The sequence below is a fragment of the Mus musculus genome, chromosome 5 (genome assembly GCF_000001635.26).
Source record: "Mus musculus strain C57BL/6J chromosome 5, GRCm38.p6 C57BL/6J".
In the NCBI taxonomy this organism is placed as follows: Eukaryota; Metazoa; Chordata; class Mammalia; order Rodentia; family Muridae; genus Mus; species Mus musculus.
Genome location: NC_000071.6, coordinates 145,247,553 through 145,263,470, shown reverse-complemented (window position 1 = coordinate 145,263,470; position 15,918 = coordinate 145,247,553).

Sequence of the window (15,918 nt, the reverse complement as noted above, 5' to 3'; positions counted from 1 at the left end):
CCCCAAAGAACCAAAGAAGAGGTAGTGTGAATGGACCATAATCGACAGGATGGTCTGTCATCTGTCTGTCTGTCGGTCAAAAGTATACAGCAGGCCTCATCAGTGCATCTGACTTAGCTCAGGCAGTCCAGGTCTTCATTAATGAGATCCCACGATCCCAGAAGGGTTATCTACCCACTTTTGGGTCTCAACTCCCTGAATGTCATCAGCCTCCAGACTCATGCCCTAAGCCTTAGCCACTCTAAGGAAAACAATTTCTTCCTTACCCCCATATCAGCCCACATTCAGAATCTCCCAGGGAAACATTCTGATTGGCCCAGCTAGGGTCACAGTCTCATTTCACTCTGGCTAAGGAGATTAGCAGTGACCCAAGTGGATGATATAAGTAACAGTCCTGTGCCCAGGTGGCTAGGTTCACCTAGGAAGCCAGCACTTCAAACCTTCAATGGATGTGCATGCCCTGGGTGTGCATGCTCAGTGAGTCTTTACACTCATGCAGAGGTCTTCCTTGGTAATCATCACCGTTATTTGAGACAGAATATCTCCCATCATGTAGGCCAATTTGGCCTCAAATTCATAGGGTCTGCTTTCTGTGTACTAGGATTAAAGGTACAGCAAGGGCTTTAACCACTAGGCAATATACCTGAGCCCGGCTCCAATTTTTTTTAACAGTTTTTAAAAACACTTGAGGCCAGGTATGATAGCACTGCTAAAATTAAAGCTCTTGGAAGGTGAATGCAGGAGGATCAGGAGTTGGAGGTCATCCTTGGCCACATAGTGAGGTCCTATCTCAAAACAAACAAAAAATTAAAAGGAAACAGGTTATCCCTCCAAGATACATACATAAATAAATACATTGCAATTAGTTGGTCTTAATTCTGTGTATACGTATGTGTCTACTTGTGGGATGAGGGCATCTGGAGCTGGAACTGTGAGCTGCCAGATGTGGGTTCTGTGGGGTCTGAGAACTGAATCTGGGTCTTCTACAAGAGCAGTCATCAGTCTTATCCACTGAGCCATCTCTCCAGGCTCCTTAGAATAACTGTAATGACACTGCCCAAAACAAGTACTTTCAGAAATTTTGTCCTTCTTTATTTAAATTTACAATGTATAATTTATTTTTTTTCATTTTCTTTTTTTTATATTTTTTATTACATATTTTCCTCAATTACATTTCCAATGCCATCCCAAAAGTCCCCCATACCCCCCCCCACTTCCCTACACACCCATTCCCATTTTTTTGGCCCTGGTGTTCCCCTGTACTGGGGCATATACAGTTTGCATGTCCAATGGGCCTCTCTTTCCAGTGATGGCTGACTAGGCCATCTTTTGATACATATGCAGCTAGAGTCAAGACCTCCGGGGTACTGGTTAGTTCATAATATTGTTCCACCTATAGGGTTGCAGATCCCTTTAGCTCCTTGGGTACTTTCTCTAGCTCCTCCATTGGGAGCCCTGTGATCCATCCAATAGCTGACTGTGAGCATCCACTTCTGTGTTTTCTAGAACCCGGCATAGTCTCACAAGAGGCAGCTACATCTGGGTTCTTTCGATAAAATCTTGCTAGTGTATGCAATGGTGTCAGCGTTTGGAAGCTGATTATGGGGTGGATCCCTGGATATGGCAGTCTCTAGATGGTCCATCCTTTCGTCTCAGCTCCAAACTTTGTCTCTGTAACTCCTTCCATGGGTGTTTTGTTCCCAATTCTAAGGAGGGGCATAGTGTCCACACTTCAGTCTTCTTTCTTCTTGAGTTTCATGTGTTTAGCAAATTGTATCTTATATCTTGGGTATCCTAGGTTTTGGGCTAATATCCACTTATCAGTGAGTACATATTGTGTAAGTTCCTTTGTGAATGTGTTACCTCACTCAGGATGATGCCCTCCAGGTCCATCCATTTGCCTAGGAATTTCATAAATTCATTCCTTTTAATAGCTGAGTAGTACTCCATTGTGTAAATGTACCACATTTTTTTGTATCCATTCCTCTGTTAAGGGGCACCATTTGGAGGTGTGGCCTTGTTGGAATAGGTGTGACCTGGTTGGAGTAGGTGTGTCACTGTGGGTGTGAGCTTAAGACTCTCACCCCAGTTGCCTGGAAGTCAGTCTTCCACTAGCAGCCTTTGGATGAAGATGTAGAACTCTCAGCTCTGCCTGCACCATGCTTGACTAGATACTGCCATGCTCCCACCTTGATGATAAATGGACTGAACCTCTGAACCTGTAAGCCAGCCCCAATTAAATATTGTTTTTTTATACGACTTGCCTTGGTCATGGTGTCTGTTCACAGCAGTAAAACCCTAACTAAGTCACTGTGTGTCTGCCAATGTTCTGACCATTCCTTGAACCCATGTGTGTGCCCACTGATGAAGCCCACTGCCAGGTGTTTGTAATATTGGTTGCTGGGGAAGAGTTGGAAAATCTCCCCAGCAACCACAGCCGGGGCCAATCGGATTTGCTGCACCTGCACCAGACTCTTTCCTTATACCCCTCCCATACCCATTTCTTGAGAAATCACTTTAGAATAGACATTGTTTAGATCTGGAAATCCCCTACTTCCCCCTTCTCCTTTCCCCCCCGAGGGCCTATAAAAACTGGGACCCCTTTCCCCTCGGGATCAACTCCTCTACCCCTGCATGAGATACGAGTCGTCCCCAGAGCTCTGGCTTTCCCCAAATAAAGCCTCGTGTGGTTTGCATCAAGTTTGGACTCTCGTGAGTTCTTGGGGGTCCACTATTATCCCGAGACTTGAATGAGGGTCTCCCTTTGGGGGTCTTTCATTGGGGGCTTGTCCCAGGATTGGCGCGACCACCCACATCTCCGAAGACCCACTTGGAGGTGAGATTTGTTGTCTAAAAATATTTCTGTGAGCCGGCGATGTTCGGTGCTGAAATTTGCAGCCGTGATGTTTCATGAGAAATGGAGACCCGCGCCTCGGGGTGAGGCATGGAGTGCGAACAGCAGATGTGCTGGAATCACCGGCTGCCACTCCTGGGGGATGCCCCGGAGCGAGGGGAAGGACTCCAGGAGTCCATCTGGAGTGGGGAGTGAAGAGTCGGTAGTCTTCCTAGATTGGAGGACTTACGTACTTTCCTGACCTTTTGCATTTCTGAGTTGGTTTTGTCTGTCCATTAGAAGATGGGCATTTGTCAGTGTGTGTGTGTGTGTTTGTGTCTGTTTGGGGCATTTGTCAGTGTGTGTGTGTCTGTGTGTGTGTGTGTGTGTGTGTGTGTGTGTGTTTTGTGTCTATTTTGTGTTTTCTGTGATTTGGACAATGGGACAGACTGTAACAAGCCCCCCCTAAGTTTGACCTTAGACCACTGGACTGAAGTTAGGTCAAGGGCCCATAATCTTTCAGTAGAAATTAAGAAAGGACCTTGGTAGATTTTTGCACCTCCTAGTGGCCGGCTTTTGATGTAGGATAGCCACCAGAGGGGACTTTTAATTTGACTCTTATCTTTGAAGTTAAAGCCATTGTTTTTCAGAGTGGACCTGGGTCCCACCCGGATCAACAGCCTTATATTACTGTCTGGCAGGACCTTGTCCAGAATCCAACATCATGGATCAAACCATGGATTCCCCAGCGTAGGTCAGGCTCCTGAGCCCTGACTCTTCATGAAACAAGAGCAAAACCAAAGATTCCACCTGAAATGGAGCCTCCTCTTCAACCCACAGTTCCCCCCAAGATCTATCCTAATATTGAGGGGCCTCCTGAGTGGCCAGAATCTCCTCCCCATCTGCCCTATCTTCTACCCCCACTGGGTCCCATTCCTGCACAGGTCTCTGCACCCGGCCTTGGGACCGCTGGTGGCCCAGCTGGAGGACCAGCGGCCGGGACCTGGAGCCCAGAGTCCCCCAGCAGATGGAGCTCCTGACACCACTTCTGCTTTTCCTTGGTGAGCTGTGGGCGACCTGCCCATGGACCCACTATCTCTGCAGACCCTACAATATTGGCCTTTTTCATCGGCTGATTTGTAAAATTGCAAAGCTAACCATGCCTCCTTTTCCGAGAATCTGGCCAGCCTGACTGGGCTGATAGAGTCTCTTATGTTTTCTTAATAACCCACTTGAGATGATTGTCAGCAGCTCCTCCAGGTTCTGTTTACCACTGAAGTTAAAGAGCACATTCTCCTGGAGGCTTGGAAAAATGTTCCCAGAGTGAATAGGGTCTCAACCAACCTACCTAATGAGATTAATGCTGGGTTCCTTCTGAACCAGCCAGATTGGAACTACAACATGGCTCAAGGTAGTGAGAAGTTGGCAGTTTACCGCTGGGCTCTGGTCGCGGGTTTAAAGGGAGCACGAGATGCCCCACCAATTTGGCTAAGGTAAGAGGTGATGCAGGGCCCTACCGAGCCCCTGTCTATTTTTCTGGAAAGATTGATGGAAGCTTATAGGCGCTATACTCCTTTTGACCCGACCTCTGAGGGTCAACAAGCCATGGTTGCTATGGCTTTTATAGGGCAATCAGCATCAGATATTAAGAGAAAGTTACAGAGACTAGAAGGATTACATGCCATGGTTTTACAAGATTTAGTCAAGGAGGCAGAAAAGGTGTATCACAAGAGAGAGACAGAGGAATAGAAGAAAGAGAGGGAAAAGCGCAAAGAAGAAGAGAGGGAGAATAAAAGGGATAGAAGACAGGAGAGGAACTTAAGCAGGATATTGGTCGCAGTAGTAGGAGAGCACAGGCCTGAGAATAGACAGACAGCGTACCTGGGCAACAGGGAACCTAGACCTGGAGGAAGAAGATCCGTCCAGAAGACTGTTTTGTTTTTTTGTTTTCTTTTCTTTTCTTTTGGTTTTGTTGTTTGGTTTTTTGTTTTGTTTTGTTTTGTTTTGTTTTTGTTTTGGGGTTTTTTGTTTGGTTTTTTTGTTTTGTTTTTCGAGACAGGGCTTCTCTGTGTAGCCCTGGCTGTCCTAGAACTCACTTTGTAAACCAGGCTGGCCTCGAACTCAGAAATCCGCCTGCCTCTGCCTCCCGAGTGCTGGGATTAAAGGCGTGCACCACCACGCCTGGCTCCAGAAGACTTTAGAGAAGGACCAATGTGCCTATTGCAAAGAAAAAGGACTGTGACTCAAATAACGGCACAGGCTACTCTAAGACAGGTAAAAGAATCTTGGGCACCACTGGGTTCTGCAGACTTTGGATACCTGGGTTTGCAACACTGGCTGCCCCTTGTACCCCCTGACCAAGGAAAGTGGAGAATTCAGATGGACATCAGAATATCTGAGAGGCTTTGAAAATATTAAAGAGGCACTGTTGACTGTGCCAGATCTAACCAAACCCTTCATCCTCTATGTTGATAAGAGGGCAGGGGTGGCCAGAGGAGTTCTTACTCAGGCTCTAGGGTCGTGGAAGAGGCCCGTGGCATATTTGTCTAAGAAGCTGGACCCAGTGGCCAGCGGATGGCCCACATGTTTAAAGGCCATTGCTGCAGTAGCCTTACTCGTTAAATATGCCGACAAGTTAACTTTGAGACAACAAATAACTGTGGTAGCCTCCCACTCTCTTGAAGCATTATCTGCCAGCCCACAGACCAATGCGTGACAAACGCCTGAATGACCCACTACTAGAGTCTGTTGCTGACTGAATGGGTCGTGTTTGCTCCTCCTGCTATCCTTAATCCTGCTACCCTCCGGCCTGAAATGGACAATTCCTCACCCGTTCACTGCTGTGCAGACATCCTTGCGGAAGAAACTGGGATCCATAGTGATCTACGCGACCAGCCGTGGCCAGGCGTTCCAAACTGGTACACAGAAGCAGCTTCCTAGTAGAAGGCCCTTCAGAAGGCTGTTAGGCCCATCAACATCTACACAAATAGCAGTTCTTATAGATACCTTTTCAGGATGGGTGGAGGCCAACCCAACGAAAAAAGAAACTGCCAATGTTGTGGTTAAGAAGATCCTAGAAGAAATTTTTCCACGGTTCAGAATACCTAAGGTAATAGGGTCTGACAATGGACCCGCCTTTGTTGCACAGGTAAGCCAGGAACTGGCCATCCAACTGGGGATTGATTGGAAATTAAATTGTGCTTATAGACCCCAGAGTTCAGGACAGGTAGAAAGGATGAATAGAACTCTAAGAGAGACCTTGACTAAATTGACCTTAGAGACCGGCGGGAATAACTGGACAGCTCTCTTTCCCTTTGCCTTGTTCCCCATCAGGAACACACTGGGAAAATTTAAGCTCACTCCATATGAAATCCTGTACGGGGGGGCCTCTCCCACTCAATGAAGTGGGGAGAGTGTTAGATCCTCTAGAATTTAACCCTGGTCCTCCACTGTTTACACGCATGAAAGCCCTAGAAGTGGTCAGAAACACCACCTGGGAGCAGTTCGAGGCCTACGAACCAGAATTAATGGTACCATACCAGTTCCAGGTGGGAGACGCAGTTCTCATCTGACGACACCGAGCTGGGAATCTAGAACCTCATTGGAAAGGCCCTTACATCGTGCTGCTGACCACCCCCACTGCTGTCAAAGTAGAAGGCATCTCTGCTTAGATTCATGCCTCTCACGTAAAGCGAGCTCCTGAAGAATAAATCTCCTTGGTTGACCACCCTCATCTCTACTCTGATGGGCCCTCTAATAATTTTGCTCTTACTGCTGACATGTGGCCCACTAATTCTTAACAAATTGGTGACCTTTGTTAGAGAAAGGATTGGTGCTGTCCAGCTGTTAGTACTAAGACAACAATACCAGTCTCTGCAGAACCTTGAAGAAGAGATTGCAGTTTAGTTCTAAGATTAGAACTAGTAACTAGAAGAAGCGGGGAATGAAAGATCCTGACAGAATGTAAAAGGTCACAGAAGCCCTGAAATTGGCAAAATAGATTTCATTGTTAGCAGAACTAGCTTCACTGATTTAGAAAAATAGAGGTGCATAATGCTCTAGCCACTCCTTGAACCCGTGTGTGATGGTTTATATATTCTTGGACCAATGGAGGTGGCACCATTTGGAGGTGTGGCCTTGTTGGAATAGGTGTGACCTGGTTGGAGTAGGTGTGTCACTGTGAAGACTCTCACCCCAGTTGCCTGGAAGTTAGTCTTCCACTAGCTGCCTTTGGATGAAGATGTAGAACTCTCAGCTCTGCCTGCACCATGCTTGACTGGATACTGCCATGCTCCCACCTTGATGATAATGGACTGAACCTCTGAACGTGTAAGCCAGCCCCAATTAAATGTTGTTGTTGTTTTGTTTTTTTTTTAATAAGACTTGCCTTGGTCATGGGGTCTGTTCACAGCAGTAAAACCCTAAGTCAGAAGTTGGTACCAGGGACTTGGGTATTGCTGTGATAAACCTGACCATGCTTTTATTTGAAAAAAATGTGGATTTTTGGACATGGATTTGGAACTCAGTGGAATGCTTTAAATGGGGCTTAATGGGTCATTCTAGTAGGAATATGGAAGACTTTGTTGCTGGGAGTAATTTGAACTGTGTTGACTTGGCCCAAGAGATTTCAAAGGAGAATTTCAGTATGTGACATAGACTGTTTTCCTGGTATTTTGGTATTTTGGTATTTTGGGCTACTTTTTTGCCCTTGTCTGAAAAGTCTGCCTGACGGTAAGGTGAAGAGACTTGGATTAATTGCATTAATTGCACTGACAAAGGAAGTTTCAAAAAAGCCCAGCAGAGACTTTGTTCTCTGGTTAAGTCTCACAAAGAGAAGTTTGAACAAGCATAGCAAGCTTAGAAAGGCAAAATATAAAATATATGGTTTGAGTATTAAAGGCATACCAGGAAGTGAAATGGAGCAAAATCCTATGTTCTAGGGAATAACAGATTAAGGGAGTGGGACCATGGGACAAGATTCTACCCAGCTGAATTTAGATCCAGGCATGGTGGTACACACCTTTAACCCCATGAGACAGGCATTCAAGGTCAATCTACAGAGCAAGAACTAGGATAGCCAAGCTTAGGCAGTGAAGGATTTGGAAAACATAAAGCCAGTCATAATGTACTAGTACAAGGGGATCATGTTCTAGTTCCTGTAAGCAGCAGAACTCGGCAGCTTCAGCCATTGGCTCTAGAGTTAGGAATGGAAGGAACTACTGGGAAAATTGATGCTGGTTAGCTGGGTCTAAGAAACTAGCAGTGATTAAGAAGAGACCAGCATCACTGAGTTGAAATCTGGGAGTTGTTTTCTGGGAGCACAAAGAAGCTGTCTTCCAGAGATAGCCAAGGTTGTACCTTGTGCTGCAGCTGAACTTGGTAATGTGTAAGAGCCACCCAGGTGGTACTGGTTTTGAAGGCATGAAGGTGTCATGAAGAACAGCTGAGGCTTGGCACTGTGAGAGGTCATGGAAGGCCATTGGAGAATGTGTAGCCTCAGCTGTAGTTGATGGCCCAGGACTGAAGGGGTTAGGCAAAGGATTTGATGCTTGGCACCATGAAGAGAGCCTATGAGAGGCTATTGGTGAAGCCTAGTTGGAGTGGAATACCCCAGTGTATTGGAGATGTCAGTACCATGGGATGATCACCGAGAACAGCAGCCGTAGTGGAATGGATCAACCTGAGTTTAGAGTGCTACAGAGGGCAGAGCTGAAGATTTGATGCCAGCAGCCCTTAGGAGGAGTCCAAAAGATGAAGTGGAATCCCAGACACTGGAACAAGAAGCTGTAACATTGAAATTGCCTTGGAGACTCAAAGATGTTAAAGATGCTAGAGCCATGGGATACATGCTGAGGAAAGCTGCGAACAGGGAGTGGAACCAGCCCAGGAGAAAGCAGTTTGTTGCAATCAACAAAGATGAAAAAGGAAGGGAGATCTGAAGACTGCTTTGACATCAGCCATGGAGATGCAGAGTTTGGAGTTTGCCCAGCTGGTTTCCTGCCTTGCTTTGAAGATTACAGTTAATTAGTTGGATGAATCTCAGAAGAGCCCTTGAACTTTGTACTTTTAACACTGTTGAGACTGCTATAGACTATGAGGACTTTGAAAGTTGGACTGAATGCATTTGCATTATGCTATGTTTAAGTATGGTCCCCATAGACTCATGTTTTTGAACAAGTCTATGAGGGCCAGGGAGTGGAATGTGATGGTTTGTATATTCTTGGACCAATGGAGGTGGCACCATTTGGAGGTGTGGCCTTGTTGGAATAGGTGTGACCTGGTTGAAGTAGGTGTGTCACTGTGGGTGTGGGCTTAAGACTCTCACCCCAGTTGCCTGGAAGTCAGTCTTCCACTAGCAGCCTTTGGATGAAGATGTAGAACTCTCAGCTCTGCCTGCACCATGCTTGACTGGATACTGCCATGCTCCCACCTTGATGATAAATGGACTGAACCTCTGAACCTGTAAGCCAGCCCCAATTAAATATTGTTTTTTTATACGACTTGCCTTGGTCATGGTGTCTGTTCACAGCAGTAAAACCCTAAGTCACCGTGTGTCTGACAATGTTCTGACCATTCCTTGAACCCATGTGTGTGCCCACTGATGAAGCCCACTGCCAGGTGTTTGTAATATTGGTTGCTGGGGAAGAGTTGGGAAATCTCCCCAGCAACCACAGCCGGGGCCAATCAGAGTTGCTGCACCTGCACCAGACTCTTTCCTTATACCCCTCCCATACCCATTTCTTGAGAAATTGTTTTTGAATAGACATTGTTTAGATCTGGAAATCCCCTACTTCCCCCTTCTCCTTTCCCCCCTGAGGGCCTATAAAAACTGGGGGCCCTTTCCCCTCGGGGTCAACTCCTCTACCCCTGCATGGGATACAAGTTGTCCCCAGAGCTCTGGCTTTCCCCGAATAAAGCCTCGTGTGGTTTGCATCAAGTTTGGACTCTCGTGAGTTCTTGGGGGTCCGCTATTATCCCAAGACTTGAGTGAGGATCTCCCTTCAGGGTCTTTCACTATCTAGCCAATGCTTCTTTTAGGTTTAAGACAAGGTCTTATGTAGTCCAGGATGGCTTTGAACTCACTATGTATTCAAGAATACCTTGAATTTCTGATCCTCCTGCCGCCACCTTCCTAGTGCTGGGATGGAATTCAGCATCGTCTCTGCAGCAGCCCAGCACTCTGCTGACTCAACAGCCCCAGCCCTACACCCTCCTCTAATGGCAAAAATATTTACAGTAAGTACTTTAAAACGCAGGAGGCTTAAAAATAATTTTAACTGGGCTGGAGAGACGGCTGAGCAGTTAAAGAGTACTGACTGCTCTTCCAGAGGTCCTAAGTTCAATTCCCAGCAACCACATGGTGGCTCAAAACCATTTGTAATGGGATGCCCTCTTCTGGTGTGTCTCATATATATATAATAAATAAATATTTAAAAATGTATAATAATTTTAATTATATGTCACACTGTTCAAATGTCTCAGGCTAGGATAAGATTTTGGTTAGTTGGGTTTAAAATAGAGCCTTTTTTGGTATCAAATCTTGAATGTGCTAGTACATGCCTTTAATCCCAGCACTCAGAAATCAGAGGCTGATCTCGGTGTTCAAGACCAGCATGGTCCAAAAAAGAAAGAAAGAAAAAAAAAAAAAAGAGTTGTTGTTCATTTTTTTCCCTTACCTAAACATGAAATAAATATCTATTTGTCTTTAGGAAAGTGTGACAGAAAATTTTAAGTGTTATCCTTGCTGGACTAAAGCTTATACAGATAGTCAGCACATTGTTTTTTCTGAATGTGTTTGTGAAGATGATTCTAGAAGGGAAAATCATTTAAACCCATAAACTATCTAAAGATCTGCTCTCACAAATACCAGAGGTATAGCAGTTCACTGAAGGTCTAAAGGCCTGCTAGAATCTGAACTGTGTGGCTGAGGAGTGTGGGTTAAATCTTTCGTATCGTGCTGGTGAGATGGCTCAGCGGTTAAGAGCACTGGCTGCTCTTCCAGAGGTCATGAGTTCAATTCCCAGTAACCACATGGTGGCTTACAACCATCTATAGGGGGATATGATTCCCTCTTCAGACAGGCGAATATATATGCAACAGAGCACTCATACATTAAATAAAAAAAATTTTTTTTAAATCTTTCGTATCTCTCTGGAAGAACAGATAACTATACCACAAAGATAAGCCATCTAGGTCAGCTTCTCCCTTTTAGTCTGGCAAGGCTCCCACTCCGGGGATGGACTCCAGTGGCATCACTCAGGGGGTTCTCCATGGGCTGGGACCCATCTTAGAAGATACTGATCCAAAGCAGAGATCTCCTATAAAAATAAACTTTAAAAACAGCTCAAGAACTGTATATGGTTTGTGCACACAAGTCCAGGAGTAAGGAGGCTGAGGCAGAAAGTTCATGAGTTTCTGGCTGACCCGAGTTACAAAGTAAATTCCAGGCCAGTGTTGGCTGCACAGTGACCCTGTCTCAAACTTAAAACAACACCCACACCCACTAATGGGTATGTAGTTATTTCAGACAAGGGTGTAAAAGTGAGGGAAGCTACCAACCCACTCCTGAGGAAGCTGTCAAAAGCTTTCTCAATTACCCTCAGTGGGATACAACCAAACAGAACCAGACACCTCCAACCAAGACACAGGAACACAGGAACACAGGCCCAAGACCCACCCCCAGAAGTCCTCCCACCAGGCGAGCACTGCCCAGACACAGCACTCACTGGCTCACCATACCCAACTCCTGACAGATAATGCTCATCCTCCAACATTGTCCAGATCTGGAGCCCTGGGATGGGGCAAAATCCCCCTGTACTTCCAGGCCCCACCGAGGCAGCTCAGAGGTCCATCTCAATGACGCCTTGTCAAGGTGCCAGACCCGGAATGGAATGCTTTGGGTGTCCACAGTCTTCACCTATGAGCTTCTATACCCACCACCTTTGCTGGATCTGGAGTCTGGTTTACAGTCAGCTTCCTCTTTGTCATGGCCCCAAGTAAGCCCTGTCAGTCCTCCCCTCAATTCCCTAGCCCCATAACCATCCACCTCGGCAATCACAAGGCCAAGCTATTCGCGCTGGCTGCACTCCATAGGCCTGTTCTTTACCCAGCCCCTCCCAGACCTACCTGAAGAAAGATTTCCAGCTGCTTCCGGTGAGTGAAATAGGATGAAAAGCCTTAGAGCAAGTCAGATACCCTACTTCTTAAGTGATGAAGCAGGGGAGAAAGGGGAAGGCAAGAAAAGGTGAATTGTTCACATTTATTGTGCAGAAACAACAGCTCCCAGCTGTTGGGTGCTTCAACTAACCTGTTACTAGTCCTCACGCCCCTCTTACTATTTTACATGCCTACCACAAAGCAGCACAAAAAGCATGCGTTGAACTGTGCAATTCAAACCAAAGCCCAGGCACATAACAAGCCCCCTGTAACAAAGGCAGTGGGGGCCGGGCAACGTGAGCAGAAGAGGCAGCTTTATATTCTAAAACTCATGCTGACGATTTACAAACGTGGGTGAAATGCAAAGGGATCATTCTTTTCAAAGTCAAAACTGAATGGAAAACATAACAGTGCTGGGGGTTTACGTGTTTTGTTTTGACCACTTGAAAAAAATCTATTTTAGTCTCAGATTAATCACCGACTCATATTCTGAAGGGAGGACACAGATGTTACGAGACAGATGCGAGTTTGGTAACTCCAACAGGAGGCAGTACCTATTCTTTAGACAGGTCTCTGAACGTAGGATCTCCATACTCTAGACCAATGGTTTCCAACCTTCCTAGTGCAATGACCCTTTAATACCATTCCTCATGTTGTGGTGACACCCAACCATAAAACTTTGTTCCTATTTTAGAACTGTTATTTGCCTGTTATGAATCAAAATGTAAATTACCTGATATGCAGGATATCTGATATATGACCCTCAAAGTGGTCATGCTCCATAGGTTGAGAAAAACTACAAGTTTCTCACAACTAAATTAATTCTTCTGTGAATGAATTGGTTTTCATCTGTGTTTATATTAACCTGGGGATCTTACTTTTGGGTTTTTGTTTTTCGAGACAGGGTTTCTCTGTATAGCCCTGGCTGTCCTGAAACTCATTTTGTAGACAAGGCTGGCCTTGAACTCAGAAATCCGCCTGCCTCTGCCTCCCAAGTGCTGGGATTAAAGGTGTGCGCCACCATGCCTGGCTTTTTTTATGTGTATGGTATATCGCCTATATGTATTACATGTGTGCAGTGACCATAAATCAGGATTCCCAGGGACTGAACCTGGGTCCCCCAGGAAATAAAGTCCTCTTAGTCACTAAGCCCTCTTCCAAGACCCACTTTTAAAAATGTAAAATGTAAAGTTGTGTTTGAGTGTGACTGTGCATGGCAGGACTGTAGAGGCTCAAGGGTAACTTGTAGAAGTCTGACCTCTCCTTCCTCCATGTGGAGTCCAGTGATGGAACTAGGTTCATCAGGCGGGGCAGCAAGCAGCCTTACCTACTGAGCCATTTCACTGGCCTCACAAACTAACTTTTTGAGCACTTGCTAGTGGCTGCTACCTTTTACATTTACCTTTCACTATGTCTTTATTGTATAGCAAGTTGCATAAAATCCAAGGGACACTTTTGAGTTGAGCAAAGCCCACGTATGTCTACTTCCAAAGCACTGCATTAATAACCCACAGTCCTCTTGAATCCAGATTAATTTGATTAGATCAATTTGCTATGTTGGCTAGTACGGATACCATACACAGAACAACTAGGTAAGATGGATGGATGGAGCTGTTTTTTCAAATGTGGCAATGACATACTTTGCTAAAGTAACTAACTGGGGACTCCATCTAACTACCATAAACCTGGGTGGAGATGGAAATGTAGCTTATTAGTATAGCATTTGCCTAGTGAAGCTTGGATTCAATGCCAGGTGGAGACTTACATTCATTTTCTAGGGTAAGGATTTTTCCCCCCTCTATAGATTTCCCTTATTCAGCACTTTCAAATGCCATACTCTTGCCACTTTCTGGTTAGATCAGGCTGTTTCACGTGGATTTACGCCTACTACTGTAAATGTACTCACAGTAGGGGATGTCATAGGCCCAAGAACCTAGTATTGCTTACAAAACAGTCATGTTGTCAAAGTATCGTGTGTTCAAGGAATTTAAAAAAAAAAAAGTATTCAATTCCCAGCACTTGCAGCTCACTATTGACTAACTCCAGCTTCTGCCCTTCACAAACATTGCATGCAAAAAAAAAAAAAAAAAAAAAAAAAAATTAAAAAAAGGCTGGGCGTGGTGGCGCACGCCTTTAATCCCAGGACTCAAGACTCAGGAGGCAGAGGCAGGCGGATTTCTGAGTTCGAGGCCAGCCTGGTCTACAGTGAGTTCCAGGACAGCCAGGGCTATACAGAGAAACCCTGTCTTGGGAAAAAAAAAAAAAAAAAATTAAACATTGCATGCACATGATGCACAGACAACATGCAAGCAAAAACACTAACACATACACAAAAAATTCTACCTTTAATCCCAACCCCAGGAGACAGAAAGGGTGGGTGTATCAGAGTTCCGGTAGTATAGTGAGACCTTGTCATTAAAAAAGTAAATCAATCCTATTTTCATTGTGGTTTGAATGGAAATGGTCCCATACAGCTCCCGTATTTGGATGTTTGGTTGCCTGTTTGTAGGTAATTTAGGGAAGATGATGATGAGGCCTTGGTGGTACCTCACTGAGGGAGGGAGGGGATGGATGGCGCTTTGAGGCTTCAAAAGCACGTTCTCAGCTCAGCTCCTCTGCTTCCTGCCTGTAGATCAGGATGTAAGCTCTGAGCTACACGCCTGGTCTTACCTGCAGCCCTGCTCCCCACCATGATGATCATGGACATAGATCTGAAACTGTAAGCAAGCCTCCAGTTAAACATCTCCTTCTCTAAGTTAAATAAAGACGCTCATTTATATATAAATAAGCGATGGACCTCTTCTAACACTCAACCAGGGCTCCCTAGATTTTTAAGTTTTTCACATACCCAGGAATCAAGCCTGCTTCTTCCTGTTACTTACTTTGCTTCAGGTCAAAAGTTCTATGTCCACTGGCTAGTTTGGCTAACAGAAAATGCTAAGAACAAATTTAGAATGCTGAGGAATAGGGAAACTAAACTAATGACGGGACAGGGATGTATGGGCAGGAGATAGAAAATCTGAGGGTTTGACCTGCTAATCAGTAATCATCAATTACTTTTTTTAAAAAATTAAGCCAGGCAGTGGTGGCGCACGCCTTTAATCCCAGCACTCGGGAGGCAGAGGCAGGCGGATTTCTGAGTTCGAGGCCAGCCTGGTCTACAGAGTGAGTTCCAGGACAGCCAGGGCTACACAGAGAAACCCTGTCTCAAAAAAAAAAAAAAAAAAAAAAAAAAAAATTAAGATATGAGACACTCTCTTCTGCTGGGTGGTGACACATGCCTTTTAGCACCAGCACTTAAGAGACAGGTGAACTACAACCTGGGATATACAGAGAAATCCTATCTTAAAACTAAACCAAGCCAAACCAACTCTGACATCAGCTCTGGAAGCCAGTAGGATCAGCGGGAGCTAACAATACTAATACCATAGGAAGAACTTCAAAAAACCCTGTAACCTGAGAATCAGCCATATCAGACCCTGAGACATTAGAACTGTGGTGAAAACCAAGCTTGAAGATGTACATAAAAGCGTGCATGCAGGTAAATGAAAACAAATGAATTAACTGCTCAGCTCATTCCTTTCCCTCCCCCAAGACCGAAGGCTTAATAAAAACTCATACTTTTATTAGAACTAAATATCTACTTGGACTGACAAGTTACTTCAAAAACTATTTTGGCATTCTTTTTTACTTTACCTACCCAAAACATTCTCATAGCTCTACCGAAACTACAAATGTTTGATTTTATGTACTGAAGCATCCCAACTGAACCAACATTCAATCCTGGGGCTAGAGAGCTGGTTCAGCAGTTATGAACATTGTCTTCTCTTGCAGAGAATGGAGTGATTCTAGAACCCACATGGTGGCTCAAATCTTTTTTTCAGGGGACTTGATGTCCTCTTCTAGCTTCTATGGACTCCAGGCACGCA